This window comes from Peromyscus californicus, unplaced genomic scaffold (assembly GCF_007827085.1).
Source record: "Peromyscus californicus insignis strain IS unplaced genomic scaffold, ASM782708v3 Scaffold_12__1_contigs__length_115047231, whole genome shotgun sequence".
Classification (NCBI taxonomy): Eukaryota; Metazoa; Chordata; class Mammalia; order Rodentia; family Cricetidae; genus Peromyscus; species Peromyscus californicus.
The window spans coordinates 111,329,185-111,342,284 of NW_026294413.1; the positions used below are offsets into that span (position 1 = coordinate 111,329,185).

The window sequence follows — 13,100 nt, forward strand, 5'->3', positions numbered from 1 at the left end:
TCTGCATCTCCCATTTTTAAACTACATATTCATAGAAATTGAGTTGCTGGGTCAAAGGGCATGAGCTTTTCAGCCTGAGCATTTAAAATTTCACACCACAACTTTATTATAAATGGATTCTTAGAAATTTAACAATTCTATTTTATCACTTTGTTTTTTTCCTCAAAACAGGGTTTCTCTGTGTAGTCCTGGCTTTCCAGAAACTCACTCTGTAGACCAGGCTGACCTTGAACTCACAGAGATCTTCCTGCCTCTGCCTCCTGAGTGCTGGGATTAAAGGCGTGTGCCACCACCTCCCAGCTTATCACTCATTTTTACTTAATGTTTAGTAATTTGAAAAGTCAAGTAGTTTTTCTAATAGTGAATAGTGACCCCTTCTTTTATTTCCCCAGGTCATATCGCATTTCAGTTAAATCTCCACAATCCTTCTAGATTTTTCTACAAATATAAACTTAATTGTATCACTTGCATGATAAAGTGCTACATTTCTTTTTCACTGTGTCCTAGGTCTAGAGAATGTTTCACCAGCTCTTTTGTGATCTTTTTAAAAAGTTATTTTTATGTGTATGTGAGTGTGCCTGAATGTGTGCACGTGCCATGGGTGAAGGCCCTAAGGAGGTCAGACAAGGCATTGGCTTCCTTAGAGCTGGAGTTATAGTTGTGAGATTCTGTGTGGATGCTAGAAACCAAAGTCAGGTTCTCTGAAGAACAGTAAATGCTCTTAGCTGCTGAGCCATCTCTCCAGCCCTATAATCCTTTGAATGTAGTTTCAATTTATTTTTAACCACTGTTCTCTAGTCTCCTCTTGAGTAACAATGAAGCACTTATGGTTTCTAAACCACCAATTCTGTAAGTCGTCCTTTTGGTTTGCTCTGTTTGGGTACTTTTCCCCACTGTGTTTCAGCATCCACAGTCTGCTCAATGAGCAGGTATAGGATGGATGGGGATGCTCCATTCCTGGAGCTGGGGCTGCTGTTGTGATCAGCATTGCAGTGGGGATTCCTCAGTGCTGTCCTCATGGAGAAGTGCACGGCCCTTCCCCTGGCAGATGTGATTCTGTGCTCTTTAACCTTCTGAATGACTGACATCTCTTCTGACATAATTTCCTCTAAAGCAGCTTTCATGCAATCTTTGGTGATTGCTCTGCCTGGGTTGGTGTTCATGCTGTCCTTCATAATGCCAACAGATACACTTTTGATCCCGGTTGCCTGATCTTGTCATTTCAAACAGTTCTTAAAGGTACCTGACCCTCTAACACTTGTGTTTGCTTGTCTAGAATGGTTTTGTCACTTTCTTGTGGCAGCTCCTGTGTACAAGTATCATTTGCATACCTTTTTTAAGCACTGGGTGTCAAAATGCTTTTGAGAACACAAAATACATTGGCAATCCACAAAGGAATGCCACAGAGAACAGGCAAGTCATATGTCTGGAGCTCTCTGAGTTCATGACTATATGAACAATGGAGGAATGGGGAGTCTGCAGTCATTGCTGGAGATTATGTGGTAAATCCTTGTGTAGTGCCACTTATTGTCTGTATGACCGAAAACACTCAAGACAGAAAAATGTTGTCTTTTCTTTCTCTCTTTTGGGGGGCCTACCACCCAGCTCCCAAACCAATCACACATGGAGGCTTATTCTTAATTATAAATTCCCAGCCTTAGCTTGGCTTGTTTCTTGCCAGCTTTTCTTAACTTTAAATTATCCCATCTTTTGTCTCTGGGTTTTTCCTTTCCTTACTTCTGTATATTTTACTTTCACTCTTACTCCTTGGCTTGCATAGAGCTGGGTGGCTGCCCCCTGGGTCCTCCTCCTTCTCCTCTTGCTCTTTCTTCCTTTCCTCCCAGATTTCTCCAGCTGTGGCTTACAATTCCAGTTTATAGTCTGCTTACACACAATGCATCTGCCTCTTTTATATGACAGATTTGTATTGGTTTGTGATTTATTGAAAAATTGAGGGGACTTTATAATAAATTACAGATTTGATTTCATTATGATGATTATAATGAAACCTTGCAATCAGGGAATAAGGGTGATCTTAAAAGTCATTTGTGGAAATTTCACTTAATAAAAGTGGTAGAGGGGGCTGAAGAGATAGCTCAGTGGTGGAGAGCACCACAGCTCTTGCAGGGAACTTAAGTGCTATTCCCAGCACTCATTGGGAGGCTCACAACTGCCTTTGTCTCCAGCTCTAGGGGATCAGATGCCCTCTTCTGGACTCCATAGGCACTGCACTCACATATACACACAGACATATAGACATTATTTTAAAAAACTTAGAAAAAAGAAAGTGGTAAAGTCCAATGTAAGCAGACATGGCTTTTGTTGTTAGGAAAGTTAACCCTTGTGTTGGAGAGTATTTCAGTGACACATGCTGACATACAAAATGCACAGTGGCCTTTCAGATGCATGAGAGCCACAGGACATCTTGTATTCTCTTGTACAGACTGAGTGTCTGCAGTTGTTAGAAGAATACAGTGAGCCTGGGCATGCTTTTGTAGCTAGTGGAACTAAGGCTAGCCTGACCCCGGGTCCAGGAATCCCCAAAGAGCACCACAATGGAAACAACTTAAAAGTTTGGTAGCTGAACCTGTTGGTTGGCCAGAATTCCTGTGGTTGAAAGTATAAACCTAATTCAAATCAACTGATGCAAGAAGAGGCTCAGAGAAGCTGCAAACCGGAGGAGTAGCTCTGGGCAGAGGAGTAGCTTTGGGCAGGGGTGCCCTCTCAGATGCTATACTTGGCTGTTCTCTAGCCCTCTCTTGCCCCTGCTTGCCCTCACTTGACTTAATTCCTAGGTAGGCAAGTTAGCCAGCAGTCTTACAGTGGTATCATTTCACGATTACAAAAAAATCTTTGTGACAAAACCCCTGAGGAGACTGCCTTACCTTGGGGTAGTGTCTTCTCAGAGACAATCATTTTGGCCAGGTGGCATTTAGTGCCTTGGTCAAACTTGTTCTACATCTGCAGGAACAGTCATGGTCAGCTCCACCAAAGCCACAGGGATCAGAAACAGCCATGGTCAGCTCCACCAAAGCCACAGGGATCAGAAATAGCCATGGTCGGCTCCACTACAGCCACATGGATCGAGGTTTACTGTTGGAAAGAGGTCAGATTTGATTATCGTTGTGAGGTAGTACTGGGATTAAAGGAGTATGTGTACCATGTTACTTAACAGGGTATTCAAAGAAATTTGGGACTCAAACAGTGAAAGCTCAAAATGCAGAAAATATTTCTAAGGAAGAGGAGGAGGAGGGGGAGGAAGAAGGAGGAGAAGGAGGAGGAGAAAGAAGAAGCAAGAAGAAGAAGAAGAAGAAGAAGAACAAGAAGAAGAAGAAGAGGAGGAGGAGGAGGAGGAGGACGAAGAAAAGGAAGAAGGAGAAGGAGAAGAGGAAGAGGAAGGCAGAAGGATTACCTTTTTATAACAAGCAGGCAATTTTCAACTCAAAGTTGACCTAATGGTATTTTGCACAGTATTAGGACACAAGCTCTATTTTATTGAGAAGCTGCCTATAATGTACTCAAGTTAATGGTTCTCCAAGTCATTTTCCCCTCAGGTGTATATTGTATAGGCTTATAGTCACAGTGCTCCTTTGCTGTGTTTGAACTACACACTTCAATGTTTAACGCCAGGTCATACATTCTGTTGCATATCTAAATTGATTCTGATGGCAAAGATCCCCTGTTGTGAAATTCTTCTTTAAGATATTTGAGAACTACATGGAGGGATGGAGGATGAGCTAGATTAATATTATACAAATCTGATTAACATCATCTGCTCTGTTTCAAAGGTCAGGTACACTCAACGAATTTGCTTAGAAATTATTTTGTTTATTCTGTGGGCATATACATCATGAGCTTTCTAAAGGTCAAAAGCAGAGTTTGCTCTTGGATTCTAAAGCAAGCTGACTTCCATTTACAGTATGCTTTAGTGACCCTAACTGTAGAAACAGGACCAGTTAAGGCACACTTCCAGTTTGTGTTTAATTGTTTCATGAGGAAAATCCCTGCTAGATTAAAGCAGTGCTGACATACCGTTTCTCCTAAATTACTTTTATTTTCAACTGGGTTCATAAGAGAATGCTATTTATGAATGACATTTGAACTCTGAATGTTGGTTTCATTCCCATTTTCTTTCAAAGATCTAGAAGCATCTTATTCACCTAGTTTCTTACCTGGAAACTGAACCAAGGTCAGAAGAGCTAGGACTCCTGGGTTTTATTAACGTTTACCTGGAAGGGGTCTGGAATCTTCATTAATTAATGTCTAATAAAGCACTGTGCATAGTGTAGAGAAGTGGTTCTGATCAGTTATCCAGTCTTCCTTACTTTGTGAGAAAGATCAGTGGGCTACTTATACACAGGAAATATTTTTCATTAATTATTTTAAATGTTTTCTTGCTTACCATATGTACTTTACAAAGATAAAAAGAAAAGCTCTCAGAGTATTTTGTACCCATGCTCATTAACATTCCAAGGGAATAACAAACCTCAAAATGATTCATGTATGAATCAGTGAGGCATGGCTAATTACAGTTTTCAGCCACACAGCCAGCAATGTTCACCATGAAGTGTGCTGTCTGGTAAATACATCTCTCTGCATTTTTTTGTTGGGGAAAGAGTGGTAGGAGATAGGGAGGATTCAAACTGTAGTTTTAAAATGTCTAAATATTTTAGGGGATTTTTACATTATAAATATCTTTCAGGCGAATATTTATCACAAGCATGACATCTTGTTATCAAAACAGAAAAAAAAAAGCCCCAGAGATCTGCCTTAAAAACAAACAAAATAAAATAAAACAGAATCATTGCAAATCCTGAGAATGGACCACCTTTTAGAACAGACAGAAACATCACAAATCCTGAGAATGGACCATCTTTTAGAATGGACAGAAACATCACAAATCCTGAGAATGGACCACCTTTTAGAACAGAATGGAAGAAACTTCTTTGGACATTAGTTAATATAACTTATGATTTGCATAAATTTTCAAAGAACATTTTGTATTGAAGTTTAATACATAAATTTCATCTTCTTTACAAACTCATTTTTACTGTGATTCTAATACAGAACCAAACTTAAAAGGCAAAATCCGAAAAGCAGAGTGCATACTCTGCTTTTTGGATTTTGGATGTCATACTGAAACACTCAAATGTGGAAATGATTTGCAATCCATCCTTTCAACGTCTAGAGAGGTTGCTGGGTCAACACAGTGCTTAGCGTGTACATACAAGGACCTAAGGTCAGTGACTAGAACCCATGCAAAAATGTCGTGTGTGGTAGTGCTTCATTGTAATCTCAGCTCTGGGGAGGCAGAGGTGGGTAGATCCCTGGAGTTTACTCACCATCCATCCTAGCCTAATTGATGACCTTCAAGCAAATGAGAGACTCGGTAGATGGAACCTGAGGGGCGACACTGTCAGGGTGGTTCCTGGCCTCCATAGGCATGAGCACACACATACTTATGAATCCCCTCACACACACACAGTCATGAATACACACATACACACATAAAAGAAAAAAACTTCGTTGAAAACATTTTCTGTCAATACTATCCATTTTATTAGTTATTTTATTTATTGATATCTAAAGAATGCATTAATTAAAAACCTTGATGTCTTCATTAAAATTTTAAATTTGTGTAATTATAATGGAAAAAGTACTACATGGTTTAAAAAATGTTCAGAAGTTTAGAATGGTGTATAGTCACAAGACAGTCTCCTGATGTCGAGGCTGTCTCTGTCTTCCCATTTGGAAGACTTCCAGGAGTTCTTCAGAATCACTAGGGATTATCCCAGGAGTTTCCTTGTGAGTGCAACCACAGATCCACAATTCTGAAAAAACAAAACAACAACAACAACAACAAAACATGCTTGTTTTGTCTGTGGGTTGTCACATAGTGGTGTCTGTTGACAGGATGCTGTCCCAAAACTACCTGGGCAGGGTAGACCAGATAGTATAGGTCTATGATTTTCTTCAAACTATAAAATTTATCAGTTTCCAAAATATACCTGCTCCAAAAGCTTTATGTGTGTACTTACAGACACTAGTGATTGTGTGTGTGTGTGTGTGTGTGTGTGTGTGTGTGTGTGTGTGTGTGTGTGTGTATGTTTGTGTAAAACCTAATCCTTTTAGGTTTATACAAGTGGATATTATACATGCACTGTCTGGCAATTACATTTATGGACTAATTTAGCCTTTTTCCTTAAGACTTTGACTTCATCTCCTATGATTTTACTTTTCATTAACATGACTTTTCACTAACAAGACTAACATTTGACTATCATGACAAACTTGTTTGCGTCTTAAAGACTTTGCATTTGCTGCTCCCTCTGTCTGGAACTTTCTTCCACAGATTTCCTCACAGTTTGTCTCCTCATTTCTTCAAAATCATACCTCTACAAACAGGCCTTTATTCAATGACACCTCTTTCGAGAGGCCTTCTCTGATTACCCCATCTCCATGACCAACGGACTGGTCTCTGGCATATCTGTGGGCCATTTTCTTGACTATTGATTAGTATGGGCAGGCTCAGCTCACTGTGGGCAGTGCCACTCCTGGGCAGGCAGGACGCGGCCACACAAGAGAGGGAGGTAAGCAAGCCAAAGGAGGCAATCCAGTAAGTCATCACTGCTCCAGTTCTTGCTTCCAGGCTCCTGCTTTGGTTTCTCTCCATGATGGGGGGAACCTGTAACCTGGAGGCTGAAATAAACTCATTTGTTTATGGTGTTTATCATAGCAACAGGCAGCACACTAGAACAGTCTTCTACTAAAGAAATACAGCTTTTTAATTTTTAGGAAATGTTTTTAATGGAGTTTTATCTTCCTGAGTGATGAGGTGTCTTTAACACTACAGGGAACCTGGGGTCATGTGTTCGGATGCATCATTTCTTGAAAGAAAGTGATGAGAAATCACAGCTTATCTCTGAGCCCCCCTAGTGAGATCACAGCATGGACACTGAGCTTAGTTTTATGTACCTTATGTTCTAGGTAACTGGGAGATGACTGCAAAAGATAGCACTAAGAAGGATTAAGTGTGATTATTTATGAGGCATAGTTACAAAGAGACAGCGTGCATATGTTCTCTAACTATAGGGAATATCCTGAGCTCTTCAATATCTAATGAGTAGATCTACCCAAGGAATCCATTTAACATGGGAAAACAAGAGAATAAATTGGATGAAATGATAGAAAAATGGAGGGTGGAAAATTTGAACAATATTTAGTATGTCATAAGGCGGCTCTTGCTCTTACTAGCAACTAGATTTTTCCTGACAGCCAGAAAATCTCCAGGATTACAAGCTGGGGTTTGTGAAGGAGACTGGAGCATTTCTGGACAGCTGAATTCCGGTCTCTCTATACTTTGTACAATAAAAACAAAACATTGCTGTCCTTGTTTTAATATATTTTCATTTTGGATGCCTTTTTTCCAAATAAATCCCTTCAGAATGCTCGTCTGAATGTCTAATTTATGACCTGTAACATATGGCTGAACTGAATTATGCAGAGGGTTGACCTCCTTGACTGCTAATGACTGCCCAGTTTTGAGAGTGTTTCCACAATAAAGATTTCTTTGTAGGTCCTATGAGCTTGAGGAGGATGCTCTTGGGACTCCATTATGTGTTCTCCAGGCTCCCTACAGAGGAGGATGATCCTGTATTTGTTATAATGGAAAGTTGTCTGTGCTCATTTGCTTTATGACTTCCTTGAACACTACAGGGCCCTTCTAGTTCTTACATCATGTGCATCCTGTGGCTGAAGCATGTGTATGGCAGCATACTCCTTCCTTGACTCCCATCAAGGAGTAAGTTCATCAGAAAGTGCTTGCTTCTCAGAGCTTGCATTGTATTTGCAGGAGACGAGGGAAAAGCAGAATGACAAACAGTGACAACAATCTTAAGCGAAGCTGTTTGCTCTGAATGAATGTTATGGCAGCACAATCTACAGAGCTCTCTCTCACACACAAAATGTCTTCTAGGCCTATAGACTACCTGGATCTTTACTCACCCTGCACGAAGCTCTTGAGTTTCTTTAAGATCATGAGATAAGAAATGAACATGTCTTCAGCAGTATTTTGTCTAAGTCTCCTTTCCCCGTCTTCTGATCTTTCCCCTATGCAGCCTACTCACCATGACTCCTCTAAAGTCCCCAAGAGTTCCAATTTTCCAGAGTTACTGTTTGGTTTATATGCCTTAATGAAGATATTTAGAAAGGAAAGTTTATCTTAATAGTTCATATGATAAAGATACAAGGGTAAAGTGGTAAGCAGCTTGGAATATACGTGCGTGTGTGCACATTGACACACACACACACACACACACACACACACACACACACTACTTGTACATATCTACTTCATTTTGGAACTATTCTTATTCTACTAGTTTCTGACACAGCTATAGCACATCTTTTAGTGACCTGCCCTCTTATTTCCAATGGCATGGCTTCAATTTCTAACTTTCTGTGTCCACAGAGGCTACTCTGTCTGCTCATATGCATGCCTGGCAACTTAGAATATAAACATACCCCTGAGGAATCCCCTACAGACTGATGGGAATTAGTGTTTCAACAACCCAGATCTTCTGCTTCTCTGGTGGGACAAATCAATTCAACATTGCTTTCTAAAGATCCCCAGGAGGACTGAGCTGCACATGACATGATGAATGGGCTACATTGGTGGCAGGGTTGGGGGGCATGTCTTCCCTTCCCTATTTCACTTTCCTATTTTCTTCCTGGTATTTCCTGTAATTGCTGTGTGATAAACAACTCTCTGTTGAATATGTATCTCAGGACATGCTTCTGGAAAAACCCAAACTGCAGTGATTATTCAATCAGTTTGTAGATTAGATTGTAACCTTCCAGTTGATTGTCTTGGTACTTAGGAGTTTTGGATTCAAGACCAGATCCAAGCTCCAAGACCATGCCTTAGTGTTCTTTACAAATGTATGTATTGCTAGAAGTCACAGCTCACCTTTAACCCAGAAACATCCACAGCCGAATGCTTATATTCATATAGCTATGTTAATATGCTGTTTACCAATGCTATACTCATCATTAGATACAACGTTATATCTTAAATGTATTCATATTCATCTTCAAGTAGAAAATGTAATGACTGTAGGCTGATACTGTCTTGGGAGGGGTTTAAATGTTGAGATTCCTAGCTTCCTCTGGCCCAGGGATTTTATTCCACTTTTAGTTTGGCTCTCTTCTATGCAGAGACACATGTGGTAAAATCTTTCATGCTGATCAGCTCGAGAAAAGCTGGAACTGGCAAGCCAACTAATTCTGCTCATAAAAGCTAGAAAGTATTGTTGTATTATAGGAAATAACCCTGAGCTGACAGAAACATATGCTAGAAAGCCCGGAGGGGCTTCAATCCCTATGCACAAGATTAATCTGTAGACATACTGACCTGCATTCTTGCTATTTTAACTGTAATTCTTTTCAGTTTCACCTTAATTCATAACTTACCTAGGTCTCAGTATTAATAGGCATATTTGTCCACAATCCAGGTTGAAAGTCTCTGGGAGTCAAGCTTCCAAGGACATCAGTATTTCTCACCAGGATGCTTTGTAGGACATCTTGCTACTCTGCATGGGGTTCAAACTTCCAAAAGGATGAGCAATCTGAGACTCAGTGCAACCTCCTGCAAGTAATGAAAAGAAGGCCTGGGTAAGGGTGCTGGGCCACAGATGTCAATCAGGGGCATATTTTAAGGCTTGTCCAAGCATCACTGCTCCTTGTTTCACTCTCAAAACTTTAAGGAAGACTAGCAAATGTCTTTCTTTCCTTGTACTCAGATTTGGGAGAGAATAGACGACGAAAAAGGAAGGGGGCATCTCTAAGAAGAAAGAGCAGTGTAGTGGCAAGATTACAGTCCCTGCTTAGGAGCTGCATGATCATGTGACAATCATTTAGTCGCTCCGAAATTTGCAACTGCATTTATTGGAAAATTAAATTTTTTCTCTCATACATTACTAGACCCAGAACATGTTCAGGTTCAGAATTGGCTAAGTCAACAATTTCTCCAGTATTCAAAAGGCATGTGGTATAGAATACATTGAGAAAATGACTGAATTAAAATGAAAAAGAGCAAGCATAAAAGACCTATCTATGGTGATCAGAGATGAGTTTAATTGATATGGGTGAGAGATAGGGAGAACAGAAGGTCATCTCTAGATATCACTCAATTATTCAGAACTTATTTTCTAGGTTTTACTCATTGTTTGACTCCCCTAGTTGTAAGAAATATTGCAGCCAAATAAAAATCTACTTCTGCAAGTATCCTGGTGGAACAGTAAGACAATAAAGGACACCAATAAGTAACTTGCAGGGTTTTCTGGCAAGAGCCTAGCTGAAAACATTGCAAGGGCAGAGAATAAAGGCAGGGGAAAGGCATGGGAAGGTTGTGGTGTGATTTTGTCAGGATGTCAACGAAGGTCAAGGGTAGCCATATGCTGGATCAAGTAGAGACGTTGGGAACGTGTTCTGGGAGAAATATGAAAGTCTTAAGGAAACAGGAATGAGCCTCGGTGGGGAAGGGAAGTGCAGTACAGTTAGCTCCTTTTGGAGGAAGGGAAGCAAACGTACAGAGCAGGCTTTCATTTCAAGAGAGATAATCGTGTTTCTTTTTTTCATTTGGAAAAAGCCAAAGATTGTGAGCTTTACGACAAAATCCCCTTTCGAAGGGGAGTGTCACCCCAGACACTCTGCCCTTTGGCTTCCGATTGGCAGAGCGTAAGCTCGTGCTCTTCCTCTATTGGCCCCCGCGCCTGTCTCCAGGTGAGAAGCCATATTGGATCCCGCCCCTGCCGCGGGGTGGTGTGGGGATTGTAGTCCGTTCGTTTGGCCCAGCAGCGGCACTGTCCCTCAGCTCCCAGGTCCACCCCAGTGGGCACACGCTCAGGCGGCGCTCCTACCCCGCGCTCCCGCCCTCTGCTTTCCATTCCAGCCGCCACGATCTTGGAAGGTAGGGGCGCGGGCTGGGTTCCACGCGCGTCTGGTCAGTACCTCTGCGGCCGGCGGGGCGGGGACAGGCCAGCACCGCTCCTCTTAGGGGGACCGTCTGTCAGGAGGACTCGCCCACTTGCTGAGACTTCTCGGCGATGGGACTCAGGCGCCCCAGGTCTTGAGCACCTGTCGAAGCCTCAACCAGCCCCTGGGGGTAAACTGAGGCACGGGGGTCGCGCCAGCGGGTCCTCGAGGTGTAGTTGGCTGTGACTACTTTTGGATAGTTTGTCAGTTCCGTGGACAAGTGGCAGGAACCCTGACCCAAACAGGTCTGTGTTAAACAGATACCTAGCTCAGGAGTCCCCAAAGGTCTGAACAGGTGCCAGGGCAGCAGCAGAACAGGCACACAGAGGACACCGTTTCGGGAAAGAATTTGCATTGGATAAGTTTAAAACATAAACAAACGCAAAACAAACTCACATCAATTCACTGTGGTGGGAGAACTCGTCACTAGTTGGACCTTAAGCCTTCGTGCTTTTTAATTTTAATTTCACACGCGGGGATCTGGAAGCTGTAAACATTTGTAGAATAAGGAGGCAGGTTGCAGGTTGCTGGAACTGGAGCCCGTTGCCTCTGCCGCGTGACCCTGGACTACCAGCAAAAATCGGCTCCCTGCCCTAGTGGCCCAGAGAAGCGGCCTAAAGCCATAATGGACATTGAGGCCAGGCTCCCGAAAGTTTGTCATGTGAAAACGGCTTATTTTTGGTCTCAGGAATGTGCTGAAAATACCCCCTGGTTGTTTTGGGCAAACGCTAACTAGGAATAGCCCTGGACTTCCAGGAGCAGTCCCACTCGAACCTGTGCTTAAGCTGATTGTAACTGACAGCTCTTTTTTCTGGCTCCATTTTAAGGCCTAAGACCTGGGCTGCGGAGGCTTCTGGGACTTGTAGTCCCGCTCGTTGCACCCTACTCAACTACCAACTTCAGCTCCCAATGTGCCATTTGGCCTGGCGAGATGTCTTCTGGGAGTTGAAGTCTCACTACCAGGACCCCCAGGAGGTAGTCTTGCCCCTTAGAACTACGACTCCCACATGCCCTCACTTCTTGGCGCCTTCTTTGTTCATCCGCTTAATTAAGATGGGGCTAAAGAGCAATATTTAGTGAAGGAATCTTTTTTTTTTCTTCTCTTTTTCTGATTGAATATGCTATTCAAAGTATTAGATATGAGGTTTTTGCTAAAATCATGTTTACATAGTCTTCACATAATTCTGTATCTCTCATAATAAAAAGCTTGAGGAGATGGCTGAGATGGCTGTCATTGTTTCACAACTGTATTAGTATTGTGCTGTATATTTCATTGCACATTAGATTCATCTATAATTTAATCTCCTTTAAAGCGATGTGGTAGAGATATCAATTTTTATACATCAAACTGATTGGGGTCAAAAGGTAGGAAAGTTAAGCAACATGTTCAAATTAAGCCAGCTGGATAATGGAAGTACTGGGATTGTAGTGCCTTCTGTTTGATAGTTTCTTCCTAGCAAAGGCCCTACATCACAGAATGCATTCTGAGACTCTGGCCTATTGGACTAGAGAATACAAAACCTTTAAAGTGCAAATGGTTCTTCTGTAATTAGACACTAAATGCTAGTGTTGCAAAACCTTTTGAGATTTTTAAAGTCCAAAGCATAGAGTTCTGAACAATTGCTGGCAGTAAAGGTTTCAAAAATGTTAGCTATATATAGCTTGAGCACACCTTTATTTCAGCAATGAGGGAACTGGTCCCTGTGAGGTAGAGCAGTTTGCCTGGGATCACATCGTTGGTTTAAGTCAGAGATGGAACTATCCTCAGAATCTTACAATAAGCTGGAAGGCACAGTGGGTGTGTAGCTATTTGGATAATGTTACCCCCCCCCCCCCTTCCCAAGATTTGTTCTTTCTAGGCCACAGACTAGGGCCAGTTGTGCTAAAGTCTTCTTTCTCATTGCTACAGTTGTCCTATTTTATTAATTCAACAAATGCTTTCTGAGAATCTTTATATGCTCATCTCTTCAGGTGCAAGAGACATTTAAATGAAAAGTGTCCCGTGTGCTAGAACTGGAAGGGCTTAGGAATCATTTCTATCATTTTGTAGATAAGTGGGCCAGCAG

General features: G+C 41.7%; 1 protein-coding gene and 1 long non-coding RNA gene across 6 annotated transcripts in view; one reads left to right on the top strand and one right to left on the bottom strand.

The window, feature by feature from the left end:
• Positions 1 to 5,621: 5,621 nt before the first annotated feature.
• Positions 5,622 to 11,838, bottom strand: LOC128107776 (uncharacterized). The gene is made up of 3 exons (XR_008217212.1): positions 11,011 to 11,838; positions 9,472 to 9,646; positions 5,622 to 5,831 (listed from the first exon to the last, which is right to left on the bottom strand). It is a non-coding gene; the product is annotated as an uncharacterized LOC128107776 (long non-coding RNA).
• Positions 10,835 to 13,100, top strand: part of Fhit (fragile histidine triad diadenosine triphosphatase) — a 1,554,732-nt gene continuing 1,552,466 nt past the window's right edge. For 3 of the 5 annotated variants that reach the window (XM_052734139.1, XM_052734138.1, XM_052734137.1), the window contains exon 1: positions 10,836 to 10,969. The gene's annotated coding sequence lies outside the window, so the exon portion shown is untranslated. Of the gene's footprint in view, positions 10,970 to 13,100 lie in introns of all 5 variants that reach the window. The other 2 variants (XM_052734142.1, XM_052734140.1) reach the window with 1 other exon arrangement.